This window comes from Eumetopias jubatus, unplaced genomic scaffold (genome assembly GCF_037043125.1).
Source record: "Eumetopias jubatus isolate StellerSeaLion01/CBP00866 unplaced genomic scaffold, mEumJub1_p1.0 scaffold_9, whole genome shotgun sequence".
NCBI lineage: Eukaryota > Metazoa > Chordata > Mammalia > Carnivora > Otariidae > Eumetopias > Eumetopias jubatus.
Window position 1 is genome coordinate 25923502 of NW_028274815.1, and position 14139 is coordinate 25937640.

General features: G+C 48.0%; 1 long non-coding RNA gene across 2 annotated transcripts in view; it reads right to left on the minus strand.

The window, feature by feature from the left end:
• Positions 1-11483, minus strand: part of LOC114202895 (uncharacterized) — a 32064-nt gene extending 20581 nt beyond the window's left edge. Inside the window, exons 1-2 of one of the 2 annotated variants that reach the window (XR_015768920.1) lie at positions 11081-11483; positions 2874-3139 (exon numbers count right to left, since the gene is read on the minus strand). This is a non-coding gene — a long non-coding RNA (uncharacterized LOC114202895). The remainder of the gene's footprint in view (positions 1-2873; positions 3140-11080) is intronic. The other variant, XR_003607878.2, reaches the window with a different exon arrangement.
• Positions 11484-14139: the final 2656 nt, after the last annotated feature.

A 14139-nucleotide genomic window follows, 5' to 3' on the forward strand; every position in this document is an offset into this window, starting at 1 on the left:
CAGAGAGCAGTGAAATCAGTGGACTAAAGGGTAGATCTTGGCCATGAAAGAGTGTTGCCAGCCCGCCAGCCAGCCAGACACGGGCAGCACCCTCCCCCTTTCCTGAGAGAACAGGGAAGGAGGTGTGGCCTACAAGCAAAGGGAAGAAAGACCAGAAGGAGAGGAAGACCACTGTGGTCAGGATTTACATCAGGCACATTCTCAGCCCGCAGAGGAGGAGAAGGCATTGTCAAACTTCCCTCGAAAGAGGAGACAGAGAGAGAAAGGAGTCTTGAATTTTCCCAGTGTTTCCAAAGAGCCTCTCCATCCCTGTTGCCAGCTTCCCCCCACAACCAGGAGATCCGGCCAGCCCGGAATCCCGATACCCTCAAGGGAGGAATAGCTGAGCCTTCTCTGGTGAGAAGTGAGGGAAGCCCAGTGACCCTCCTTGCCTCTTCACTCCATCTATTACACACCCCTTTCTTCAGGGTGTGGACCAATGACAAAGTTGTTTTTTGTGCATCTTGCCTTGGTGAAGACATGACGCAAGTCCTGGGGTTCATGGGAGTCCCTCCACACTCAGCAGCTGCTGGAATAACTCAACACAGAGCGAAAGTCACATAGTACCTGGTAGGTGGAGGCAACGAGCCGAGACACCACTCTGTATGTTTCTAGACCAAAGGAGTTTCTAGATCAGAAGGTCAATGTATTACCTGATAAGAACACAGAGTTTTGAGTCAGCTGACCTAGATTCAAGTTCCCACTCAGCTACTCACCCACCCAGCTGGTGACTCAAGTGAGTTAACTAACCTCTCTGAGCCTGCTTCCTTATCTGGAAATCAGAATTAATGGCCACATGATGGAATCACTGTCAATTAAGGTATGAAAGACTACAGTGGGGTGGGTCAGCGTGAAAGTGAAGGACAGCGTATTTGGAATTAAAGAGCCCTAATTTGGGGTCCCAGTTCCATTGTGCACCACTACTGGGACCTTAGATAGGTACTGACTTTTTTTTTTCTTTTAATATGGACTCTATTTCTTAGAGCACTCTTAGGGTCACAGTAAAGTTGACTGGAAATTACAGCATTCCATATACCACAACCGCCCCCCCCTCCGCCGCCCCGGAACAGCCTACCCCATCAGAGTGGCACATTTGTTACCATCAGCGAACCTACACTGACACATCATCACCCAGAGCCCAGAGTTTACATCAGGGTACACTTCTGGTGTACATTCTCTGGGTTTTGACAAATGAATAACGATATGTATCCACCATTACAGTACCACACAGAATGGTTACACTGCCCTAAAAATCCTCTGTGCTCCACCTATTCATTCCTCCCTCCCCTGAATTCCTGGCAGCCACTGGTCTTCTATTCTCTCCGTTCTTTTGCCTTTTCGACAATGTTGTATGGTTGGAATCATACCCTACGTAGCCTAACCAGATTGGCTTTTTTCACTCAGTGATGTGTATTTAAGGTTCCACCATGTCTTTTCATGGCTCAATAACTCATTTTTTTGTTAGCACCGAATAATATTCCACTGTTTAGATAGACCACAGTTTATCCTTCCACCTACTGAAGGACATCTTGGTTGCTTCCAAGTTTGAGCAATTATGAATAGAGCTGCTATAAACATCCCTGTGCAAGTTTTTGTGTAGACCTAAGTTTTCCACTCATTTGAGTAAATACTGAAGAGCACCACTGCTGGATCATATGGTCGCTCTCACTTTCTTGAGCCTCATTTTCTTCCACTGGTAAAGTGGAAAGAACATAGTCCTTCAGGGTATCGTGAGGTTTCTTTGAGCTAATGCACGAGAAGCCTTTAGCACAGCGCCCAGCACGTAGGCAGCGCTCAACTACAGGTTGTCCTGCTCAAGCGCTGATGGGAACACGAACATGGGAGATGCGAATCCAAGTGCGGACTGGAGGAGAGGACATTAGGATGTCATAGTCATGGGTCATCTGTCCACGGTCCAGGAAGGCACAGGGCAACAGGGAACGGTGACAGGCCAGCAGAGCACTACTCCCTCCATCGAGGGGGAGTATGGTGGCCTCCTATGGGCTGTGACCCCGAGTGCTGCAGGCCTGAGCAGCCTGAGCTGGAGGGGAGGTAGAGGTAGATCCACATCACTGGCCACAGGGAAGCCGTCTTTCTCAGGTTCAGCAAGTCAGAGCCCCCGGGGATCACGGACCCTCAGACATCTGCAGTCCTCTACTGAGTCCTGCTCGCAACTGCCCAAGCCTGCTCTCCCCTTCTTCCACTTGACTCATCTGAAGGAGAGCCCTGCCCATAACCAGAAGCTCAGAGGTGACAAAAACAAGGGTTTTTTTGTTTTGTTTTGTTTTATCTTTTCACCTACTTCCTGTGTACTCACTTCATTGTTCCCAGAATTACCAAGTCACCAGGAAGCTTTGCTAGCTCAGGTTTTTTTCCTGTTGTTTTTCTTTTTGCTTCTCTGGAGACAAGGCCTACTTGGGGTCTAGACTCATACATAGAGTATGAGCCGGTGGTCGTTCTTTGGAACCCAGTTCTTTGGGATGTCTTTGGAGACACCGAGTGAGGCCATGGGGCTGAATAACAAAATGAGCCCCACTGGTGTGGTGTGTGGTTTCAGAAGGCCGTGCGTTCTACAGAAGGGACTGGAGCCCCGTTCCCTGGGCCTCGGGCGCTGGGCCGTGCTAGCTGGAACTGCTTGTGCTTTGCTGTTTATATCTCACTCTTCCTTCTCTAGGCTGCCACGGAATTATTAAATGGTTTGAGTCAGAATCAGGCCTGAGCCTTCCAGGAAGCTTTGCTTACTCAGCCCCTGCCCAAAGCTCCTTACTTCACCTTCTGTCCAACGGGGTCATCAGGCCATCCGCACACCCCCATCCCCCTCCTCACAGACAAACCTTGGGGAGCAGTGAGAAGCGCTTGTTCTTGAAGCGAAGCCTTTTGGAGAGCTGGTGCTTCTGCCAGCAATGCTTACAAAGCAGGCACGTGGAGGAGGCTGCCGGCTGAGAGCCTGGCGTGGGTGACGGCGAGCGACATCTGCGGAGCATCCTTGGGCACGTCGCCTCCAACAGGAGGGTGTTTGACTTGATGACCTCTTCGATCTCTTCTAGAACCTATTTTAAATGCTTTTCCAAGCGACCCCAGCACTGTCCAGTAGAAGTTTCTGCAATGGTGGAAAAGTTCACTAAAGCTTCGCTGTCCGATAAATGGCCACTGAGATGTGAAATGTGCCTAAGGCGGGCAAGCAGCATTATTTCATTTATTTTATTAAAATTTATTATTAAAAATTATTAACATTATTACTGGAAAAATTAATTATTTTAATTAATTTAAATTTAAGCAGCCATGGTGGCTACCGTATTAGACAACACGGATCTAGGAAGCTGGATTCTGTCTTTAAAACCGTGGATTCTGTCAATTATACCTGAAAATTATATCACAAATCCACCCACTTCTCTTCATTCCCATTTTCCACCTTCAGCTGAACCACCAGCATCTCGTCCTCCTTCGTTTCTCTTCTCCCACTTTCACCCCCTATGATGCTTTTGCCCCAGCCCAGAGCAATCTTCTTAAGACATAATATTGGCCAAGATATTCCTCTTCTCAAAACCCTTCAACGTCCCCATCGCAGTAAACCTGAAAACCCACATGAGGCCCGCAGGTGCCTGTACTCTGAACGCCGTTCGCTACAGACCTCATCTGGCTCCCGCCTCCCCATCGTACCCCACACCTTAGGCTCCTGGAAGCCACCAAACCCTTTCTGAGCTCAGAGGCTTTGCATAAACTTCCCCTTGGTCCTAAAGCTGTGCTGCCCAATACAATGGCCACTAGACACATGAGGCTCTTTACATATCTATATTTAAATGAAGTAAAATTAAATAAAATTAGAAATTCAGGTCCTTGGGCGCCTGGGTGGCTCAGTTGGTTAAGCGACTGCCTTCGGCTCAGGTCATGATCCTGGAGTCCCGGGATCGAGTCCCGCATCGGGCTCCCTGCTCAGCAGGGAGTCTGCTTCTCCCTCTGACCCTCCCCCCTCTCATGTGCTCTCTCTCTTTCATTCTCGCTCTCTCAAATAAATAAATAAAATCTTTAAAAAAAAAAAAAAGAAATTCAGGTCCTTGGTCACACTAGGCATATTTCAAGCGCCCCATAGTCACATGTGGCTTGTAGCTACCATGTTGGATTGCACAGACATGGAATATTTCCATCCTTATAGAAAGTTCCTTTGGACAGTACAGTTCTGGAACATTCTTCCCCACACTCGAGCTAGGCTAATTCCTACCCATTTTCCAAGTCTCAGCTCAATATCACATTCTCACAGAGGCCTTTGCTGGTCCCTCAGTCTAAATTAAGAGCCCCTGCTGTCTTCCTTATAAAGCCTGCAATTTTCCTTTTTCGTTCTTACAACTGTTTGCAAAGTGATAGTTACACACATGGTTGTCTAATGCATGTGTTTCCTATCAAAGTCTCAGAAAGTGTCTTGTTTACCAATCAATCCCCTACCCTTATCTCAGCTCCTCACACTTAGTAGAAGCTCATTTATGCTGAGTGAATGAATGAAATAATGAATAAATGTTGGACGGAGTGGTTGCATATCATTTACTTGCCTGACAGAGCACTAAAGAGCAAGAGCTCAGGAACTCTATGAACCTGGGATGAAGTCCTGACTTCCATACTTATTTTGGCCGATTGGTTAATCATTCCAAGCCACCGTCTCCCCACTGGTACGAAGGTATGCTAATGCCCAGCTCAGAGCAGAGTGGTGAGCAGTGAATGAGGTGGGTAATCAGGGCCGTGTGTATTTCTTTTCCTTTACTACTTCCCCTATGTCCTTCCAGTCTTCTCCATGGTCCTCTCCCTCTCATACAGCCTCTCTGGCCTTAACCTCTAAGTCTCTCATCCCTCAGTCCCACCCTCACTAGGAGGACTTGATTTCTCTCTAAACTGCCACCACTCATTGATCAACCACAACATTCCTCCCACAGAGAGAGCCCACCTTGTTTGGGCCCTTCTTCACTGCCTTCCCTGCCTTTGGCTATATGAACCAGCCTGACCCCCCACCCGCCCAGAACTCGTAAAAGCACACACCCATCCTGGAGATGCTCTCAGAATAGCAGGTGCACACAGCACCTGGCCTAGAGTGACACCAGTCAATTCCTATTTGTGGACCACCTACATCAGCTTCCCTTCCAGTGCTCGTTTAAAATGCAGATTCCTGGGTCCCAGTCCTGACTCATCTAATCTCTACAAGGGGAGCCCTGGAAGCTGCATTTTTCAATAGCCACCTCAGGCAACTCTATTGCTCAAGGCCAAGTCTTGGCAGTGCATAATATTTAATCCCATGGAGCGCTGGGAGGATTCTTCTGATAAGTCACTCACCGATCCTCCCTTTAACTTGTATAAAATATCATTTTACATCAAAAGATGACTTAGCAAATACCTACCTAGTAAGTTATTAAGTGAATTACTAGTATTTGGGACTTGTAAACTCATGTTAAAAATTTACTGAGATTTACAGTGAGCCCCAACTCACTGCTCTCCCAGGAGAAGGAGGCAGCCACACTGTACGAGGCCATCCTCTGGACTGCATGAGGCATGGGTCCAAAAAAGTCACTGCAAGTCCCCAGTGAGTTTAGAAGGATTTGCTGCAATAAGAGGCCGATCACTGTTGTCTTGAGGGTCATGACTTTAAATTGCTGCTCTTCTTGGCCTTTGAGGATAACTTCTGGTTGGTTCATCTTTGCTGATTAATTTATTATGGGCTGCATGGTGAGCCCTGTAGTTTGTAGGGGTGCAGGTTGATAATGACGCAAGCGTGGCCTAGACACACGTTCTCAGGAACTAGACTCTAAGGCGTGCAGCCTGCTGTTCAAATAGGAATAATCAGAATAATGTTAAAGCTAAAGCCAGTGTGTATTTATGTAATCTCTCCAAAGTTTACTTTAGATTAATATTTCATTATTGTAACCAGGTTCATGTTCCATGTGGCAGCATAAAGGGTGGGCTGGGCTGGCTGCAGGCAGAGTCACGTGACCAGCACTCTGCGGCACGCAGCTATGTGACTCCTCCTTTTTATCTGCCCTGCACCCCAGGCCGCCTCCTCCGGTCAGAACTGCCAGGTCCCCCAGGCCCCTGCCTCGCCCCCCTGCAGAGTCTGTCTCCACTGACCACTTTCCCTGGTACCTATCCCAGAAAGGCACTGAGCGGCAGTCTTAGGTGGGGGTTTCTCAGAAGTAACAGCGAGAAGCATGCCCGGGCCCTATCTTTGTTCTCCTCTTCCTGGGGGTCTCCTTGTGACTCTTCCCCACCCTGCCTAGGAAATTACAGAGCACAGCAGCTGCCTGATAGCCCTGGACAAGTTTCAGGATGAGTCCCACATGTTGACGCCCTGTCCTTCATCAGACACCACGCTGGGCTGTTATACACAGGATCTGAAACCCTTACCGCAGCACCAGCCTGCAAGGCGGGGCTGTGTCTCCTTCACCCACATGAGGGCTGAGGGTCAGAGCCCACTATGCTGAGCTTCTCCCCCGGGGGAGCCCGAGGAGGTCAGTACCAGGACAGCCCCTCCTGTGCCTTCCTTCCTATTTCTCCTCCACCTTATCCCATTTATATTAACTTGCACAAAAATAGCAAGATCCTGTTGGTTTGCCAATGTAGAACACTTAAATTTTTTTGTTAAATATTGAGGATCATTTATATCCAGTGAAATGCCTAGCTCTTAATTGCAACAGTCCCGGGGTTTTAATAGATGTGTAACCCACACCCCACTTAACACACAGAATGTTTCCTCACCCCAGAAGGATCCCTGTGCTCTTTCCCGGTCAATCCCCCCCAACCCCGCAGCCAGAGGAACACATTTAGTCCTCAGATCTTCCATTCTGCTCAGGCAGCTGGGAGCAAGGGAGGAGAAAACAGAGGAGCAGGAGATGGATACAGGCAAGGAAGCACAAGTATTGTCACTGTCCTAGCTACAGCCCACAGCAACTGTGTGTCCGTCCTCCTTCAGCCTATTAAAGCAACATGCCTTTGCTATGTTCTTCCCTTTCCTTCCAAAGGAAACAACTTCCAAGAGGCGTCCTGGGAAGCTCGGGTGCGTCTCCCTGGGGGTTCCGCTCACCAGGACTCAGGGCCTGCTCCGCGGCCCCCCCCCCGGGGGGCTCACACCCAGCTGAGCTCCCACGGTCCTCCACAGCCCTCAGCTGCTGCTCTGAGGCCCCTCTTCATGCCACAGCTCCAGCATCCCCAGCAGAGCCCTCGGGTGCAGCCGGATCAAGTTAACAACAAACAACACACCTGGGGACAGCCAAGAGGCCCGGATGAAGAAACTGGGCCGGGGGCCATGCACCCTAGCCACTGGGACTGCACCCAGGCACCGCCCCCCCCCTGCAGTCCCGCCGAGGGTCTCACGACATCCTGTTCAACATGCCCGTACAAACAACCCTCGGTGTGGTCATCTCAGAGCTGTTTATGATAGTAAAACAAGTCGGCACTGAGCCAAATGTCAACATCGGGGGACTCGTTAAATAAACCATGGTGCCACCCATACAATAGAAAACCACCTAGCCATTAAAAATAACATCGCGGGAGACTATTAATAGACCTGGAAAGCCGGGCGCACCTATTGCTAACTTTTAAAGGCATCTCACAAAACAACATAGCATGTACACTTCCATCTGAGTGCTCAGGTGACGGGTGCTTGTCATTCTTCTTCTGATTTGCCAGTACTCTGTACAACGGATATGTAATAATACATAAAAGTTACTTACTGCAGGTGCCCAGCTTTTACGCTCTTAAATCACGAAGAACGAAGCGTACACAGGAAGCATAGAAATGCTGCAAGAGCAATTTCACCCCCAGGGCTGAGGGGAAGGCACCGCACTCCCCACGCCCCCGGGCAGGAGTCTGCCACTGCCGGGCTCTCATTCAGAAGGTCTTACTCTGCCCACGAGCTTGCACACATGTCTCATCATTTGGAAGAAACTGGCCCGCTTACTCCCGAGCAAAGCTAGCTGTTCGCAGGGCTCCGTGCACGTGGCCTCCTGCCTCCTTAGCCTGAAAGCCCTCTGTCATGGCCCAACATAGGTACTTTCTACCCATCGGTGCTGGGCGGGTAATGGCTCTCCCAAGACGTCCACGCCCTAATCCCTGGATTCTGTAACTATGTCACCTTGCAGGGCAAAAGGGAGTCTGCAGATGCAGGGCAGGTTACAGACTCAGAAATTGGGACTCTAGCCTGGCTTCTCCAGGTGGGCCCAATATAATCACAGGAGCCCTTAAAAGCAGAGAATGTGCTCCAGCTGGGGTCCCGAAGAGGTGTAGCAAAGGAAGTCAGAAAAATCCACAGCATGAGAGGGACTCACCTCCCACTGCTAGAGGTGACCGCATGTAAAGCATAAAGGGGAGTGGGGTGGCCTCAGGGAGCAGACGGGCCCCCAGCTGACAGCCAGCAGGGGAACGGGACCTCAGTCCTGCCACTATAAGGAACTAAACTACTTGAACGAGCTTAGAGGCAGATTCATCCCCAGAGCTCTGGAAAGGAATGCAGCCCTGCCAGCGCCCTGATTTTGACCTTGTGAAACAAAAAAAGGACCTAGTAGAGCTACACTGTACTCACACTTCAGACCCACACGACTGTGGGTCACTAAGTCTCAGCAGCTTTCAAACAGGCAGTTAACAGTATTACTACCTATAGTCCCAGGCTGTACCTTAAAGGTGTTGTTTGAATGCACTAAACTTGCAGTAATTTGTTACGGCAACAATGGAGAATGAACACACCATCCTTCAGCACCAGTACAAATGCCACTTCCATGAAGCCTTCTCTGATTTCTCCATGTATGGGTGAGGTCCCCTCTGAATTCTCACAGCATTCTGCTCCTGAGTTTCTTCAGCCATTACCATGGTCCACCTGTATCAGGGGTATATTTCTCCCACCAGACTGTGTGCTACTCGGCGCAGTAGCTGAGGCTTCCTCATCTTCATTTTTCTTCCAGGGCAGAGCACCCACCTCATATGTAGTCAGTGTTAAATTTTCGTTGGAAGGATGTCTCATGACCTATATGGGCGGTTACTGTTTAATAAAATGAATTGCCGTGGCAATGGACCCTAGAAATATTTGCAAATATACAAAGGAGTAGCTGACTGATGACGGAACGGGACAGCATAAGAAAAACCAGAATGTGCAGAAGAAGGATATGCTAATTTTCGGATGCTTGGAATCTGAGCACACTGGCAGTTGGCTCTGAGATGTAAATTCATACACAAAATAAACAGGATTGAAAGTTGGGATCGAAAATGTTTTAGAATATAACCTCTTAAAACATTTCAACTTCTGGCACCATGAAGTTTTAATTAAATGAATGTTCTTCTTCTGCTTCAAATGGATATAAATATTGTCGAACATGTAAAATGATGTAACACCCAGCTGAGCTCAAAAGAAAGAAAGGGAAAACCCCCAAGTTCCAGAAAATAAGAGGGAAATCAAAGTCAGAATGTCCAGAGCACGAGCTCCAAAAAGAGCTCCTATCCCCGTTGGTGCGACTCCTCCTACACGAGGGAGCCTCTTATCCTTGGTCTCTGAGTGACTGTGTAGAGTGGACCCCCACCAGCATCCTCTGATGCCGACATAGGAATGAAGAAGCGAGTGAACCCCAAGCATAATAAATTAAAAGTTTCTCCATACCTAGGTAGCGGAATACCTTAAAACAAACTACCTTCACAGAAGAAAAGCAGCCAGTGAGCCCGAAGATATCTTGCCTGCAAAGGAATGGCTGTTGGACTGACATCAGAAAACTATGGTCCAAGGACTGGGAGAGAGAGCTGAGACCTACCATTTGGTGCCCAGAGAAGCCATCATTTGGGGAGGAGGGGAGAATAAAGACGTTTTGACAAAAGACGGAGCTGACCATTCACAAACTCTGACTGGAAAACTGCTAACAGGTGTGTTTCTGAAAGAAGGAAATTGAACCCAGAAGGAAGGAGTGGGTTACAAAAGCAGAGATGAGGAAACCAAAGGTAAACATATGAGTATAACTAAACACAGGACTGCGCAAGCTTCACACCACCGACGACTAATGGGAGTGTTCAAACCAGGTGAGACCATGGCGCCCAGGGATGGAAGCACGGTGGAAGGGAGAGCTCAGAGTGGATACGTTCAAAGGTTCTTCCACTGTGTGGTGACAGCATGTAAATCTTAAATAAACGCTGGCCTCGCTAAATACAGTGGGCAGGTGAAAAATGTACCAAAGACCTTTAAAAGAGTAGAAAGAAAATGCAGAACTGCCAAACTAGCAGAGAGAACAGGGAGGGAAGGGAAGAGAAAGCTTGACGCCAATGGAAGACCAGGAGAATAGGAGAACATGGTCAGTAGAGAAACACCAAAGGTGTCGTTTGTAATCATGAAAGATTGGAAATAGCCTGAACATCCCTTGGCAGAGGGATGAAAAAATACATTTTGACAAATACATTTAAGAAAACACAATGTAACCGATAAATGACTGAACCAGATCGAATGGGCCAAGATGGCTACATATCAAAAGGGTAATGTTGGGGCACCTAGGTGGCTCAGTGGATTAAGCCAGCTGACTCTTGATTTCAGCTCAGGTCATGATCTCAGGGTTGTGAGATCGAGCCCCGCATGGGGCTCCGTATTGGGCGTGGACTCTGCTTGGGATTCTCTCTCTCCCTCTCCTCTTACTCCTACCCACACACGCGCTCAAGCACACACGAACTCTTTATTTAAAAAAAAAAAAGGAGGGGTGACGTAATGTTGAATAGAAACTCCAGTTGGAGAAGGTTATCCCCATTTGATATCATGGACGTAGATTTTTTCAAAGGAATCTTTATATCGAAGAAAAATATACATATATGAAAGTGTACAAATCATAATGGACAGTTCGATGAGTTTTCACAAAGTAACTGGCCCTTGTACCCAGCACCCAGATTAAGAACTAGCACATTCCCAAGTATCCCAGAAAGACTCCCTCACTTTCCTCCTGGTACTATCCCCCTCCGAAGATAACTACTGTCATAACCCCGTAGGTTAGTTTTGCCTGGTTTTGAATTTATATACATGGGATCATACACACAAAAAGTTTGTACTCACCTTGTTCTCGCCTCTTTCATTCCATATTATGTGTGTGAGCTGCATCGTTGCTGAAGCATGAAGCTACACCTTATTCACTCTTGCCTGAGCTCGGGTTCCCCTGCGTGAATATGCCACAATTAATTTATGGACTCCATTAGTGATCTACCCTTGGGGGTTTTTCAGTTTGGGACTTTACAAGCAGAGCTGCTGTGATCGATCTTGGACTTCTCTTTTGGTGCACATGTGCACACATTTCCCTTGGGTATTGCTCAGCAATTGCTGGGTCAGCGGGTATGCGTGCTTTCCGCTTTCGCAGACTCCCAGTTCTCCAAAGTGGTTTTACCAATTTACTTCCCTAAAATTATATGAGAGTTCCAGTAACTCTGCATCTTATTTACACTTGAATTTTTAGTCTTTCAAATGTGAGCTATTCTGGTGGTTAATGGGTACGAATTTTAAAACGCACTCACGCACAAGTACTGTACCTTGCCCATGGATATATGTATATATACAGTAAAAATATAAAAACATGAACGGGGAGGATAGCCACCAGTCTTAGGGCACTGACCACCTCAAGGCAGGAGAGGAAAGCCTGAGGGTGGGAGATACTTCGGAAGGTTTCCACCGTTCTTATAACATTAATTTTTATTTTTTTACTTTTTTAAAAGATTTTATTTATTTATTTGAGAGCAAGAATGAGAGAGAGAGAGACCACATGAGAGGGGGGAGGGGCAGAGGGAGAAGCAGACTCCCCGCTGAGCAGGGAGCCCGACGCGGGACTCGATCCCGGGACTCCAGGATCATGCCCTGAGCCGAAGGCGGTCGCCCGACCAACTGAGCCACCCAGGCGCCCATAACATTAATTTTTAAACATAGGAAACAAATCTGGACAAACATTTTTGGAACTGGATGGGCAGTATATATTTGTCTGTGATTTTTCTCTGTGTTACTTATGTTTGATATATACTATAATTATTTAAGAAAAAACTGTTAAAGGAAAAAATAGAGCATAAGGAAGCAAACAAATTCACAGTATATCTGGTTACAAAATTCAACACTTGAAACTTGGCTAATAGACCAGACATTCCCCCATTCCCCTTCTGGGGAATATATATATATGGGAATAGATAGATATGAGATATACATGTATATGAGACAGAGATAGAGATACCTATAGATAGATAGATATGATATATAAATCTATGTATAGATCTATATTTTGCAGGGAGGGTAATTCCTCATGCTGAGCAGATACCACTTGAGTGTCCATTTAGAAATAAGAACTTCTGGGTATGCTCTTGCACTAGGAGGTTTCCATTCTACAAGTTTGGAATCCCTACAAGAGATTGTTGTCATGCGCTTGCTACACAGAACTGAAGCTATAACATATAGAGACAACAGGTCAGTAGAGAGAACAAGTCAGGTTTGAATTCTGCCACCGCCATCTCCGGAGCCCTCAGTCACCTCCCTGATATCAAGGTGGTCGGATGGACTAGGGTTTCTCAACTTCAGCAATGTTCACATTTGGGGCCAAATAATTCTCTGCTTCAGGGGGCTGCCCTGGGCATTGCAGGATGTTAGTGGCATCCTTGGGCTCTACCCACCAGATGCCAGGAGTCACCACCCCCTCCCTAGTGATGGCAACCAAAGAGGTCTCCAGACATTTCCAAATGTCCCCTGAGGGACAAATCATCCCCACATAAGGACCACCAAGCTGTTCCAGCTCTAAAATGTTTTGCTTTAGGCATACCACTGGAGCAATGCATATCATTTTCTCAGAGCCCAGGTACATGTGAACATAGAAGGAGCCAACAATGGCAAGGCAGACAGCCCTGGTTGCTTTTGTGTGGGCCTCATCTGCTATCTTAGGAAAAGATGAGGATTCAGTGGAACAGTAGAGGAAATTGATGATGCTTTGACGAGAGGACATTTTTGTGAGAATGGGGCAAGTGGCCCTGAGTAATGAAGGAGACTCGGGAGAGACTCAAGATACTTGTCAAGAGCAACCAAGCACACACACCTGATCTCATTAGACTGACTTTGAACTCCCAGCAAGTTGGGAATCCCCAGCCACACATTACCTTACAAGACAGTGAGGATTTCCAGCCATACAGTACCCAGAGGGCAGGGATACAAGAATGTAATGTGGTTTTAAATGATGCAGGTAGAAAACAGCCTACAACCTATCCTAGGCTGGGTTCCCAAGAAACCAGGATTTAGAAGAGATTGACTGCAGTGATTTGGGGAGGGGAGGGGGAGCTGCTCTCAGGACAGAGAGAATGAGCAGGGCAGGGGAAGGTGCAAAGCAAGGCCGGGGGCTCAGCGGGAGTCGAGTTTCAGCCTTGTCCCCTAGACAGTCAGCAGCAGGAATCGTACCACCAGGACAGGTGGACAAATCTTGAGGCAAGCACCCATTCTTCTGTGCCTGCTGACAGTCAGTCGTTGTCTGTGAGCTGCACTCAGGGGTGAGGGGTGCAGAGGGCTTCTAACCTCCCAGGTGAGGTAGCTTCTGTTCTAGCTGCGGGCAATTCTCCAGATAACAGGCAGCAGATACGAGACATCAGCAGCCAACACAGAGAAACCAGTAACTCGCAGCCCAGTAAGAGGATTTCCAACAGTGTCTCCTGCAAGTACACAGTATAAACATGTTTGCCACCAAACTTACAACATTTTGTCCAGAGGCTGGGCACATCTTGCAATAGCAACGGGTTGACTTTATGGAGCGGCCAAGCAGGGGCCAAGTGCGGAGCTGGGCGCTTTCACAGTTGACCTCACTGAGTGTCAAAATACTGACAGCAGGTCTTGCCACCTTGCTTTTCTCAGCGAGGAGACTGAGGCTCAGAGGGTGAGTCACTGACCCAAGGGAAGAGAGCTCAGATGCTGTCGGAGCAGAGAAGAGTCTTCATGGGCAGCTCATGCTCCTTCCACTCCAACCCTGGGCTCAGCCCGGTGCCTGGCCATTAAGCAGCACAGGGAGCATGCCCTGAACAAGGAGAAGACCATGTGGGATTTTGGCAAATGAGGGCTGAGCTCCTCTCAAGCCAGTGTCCTCATCAGCTGAAGTCCGCACATCACCA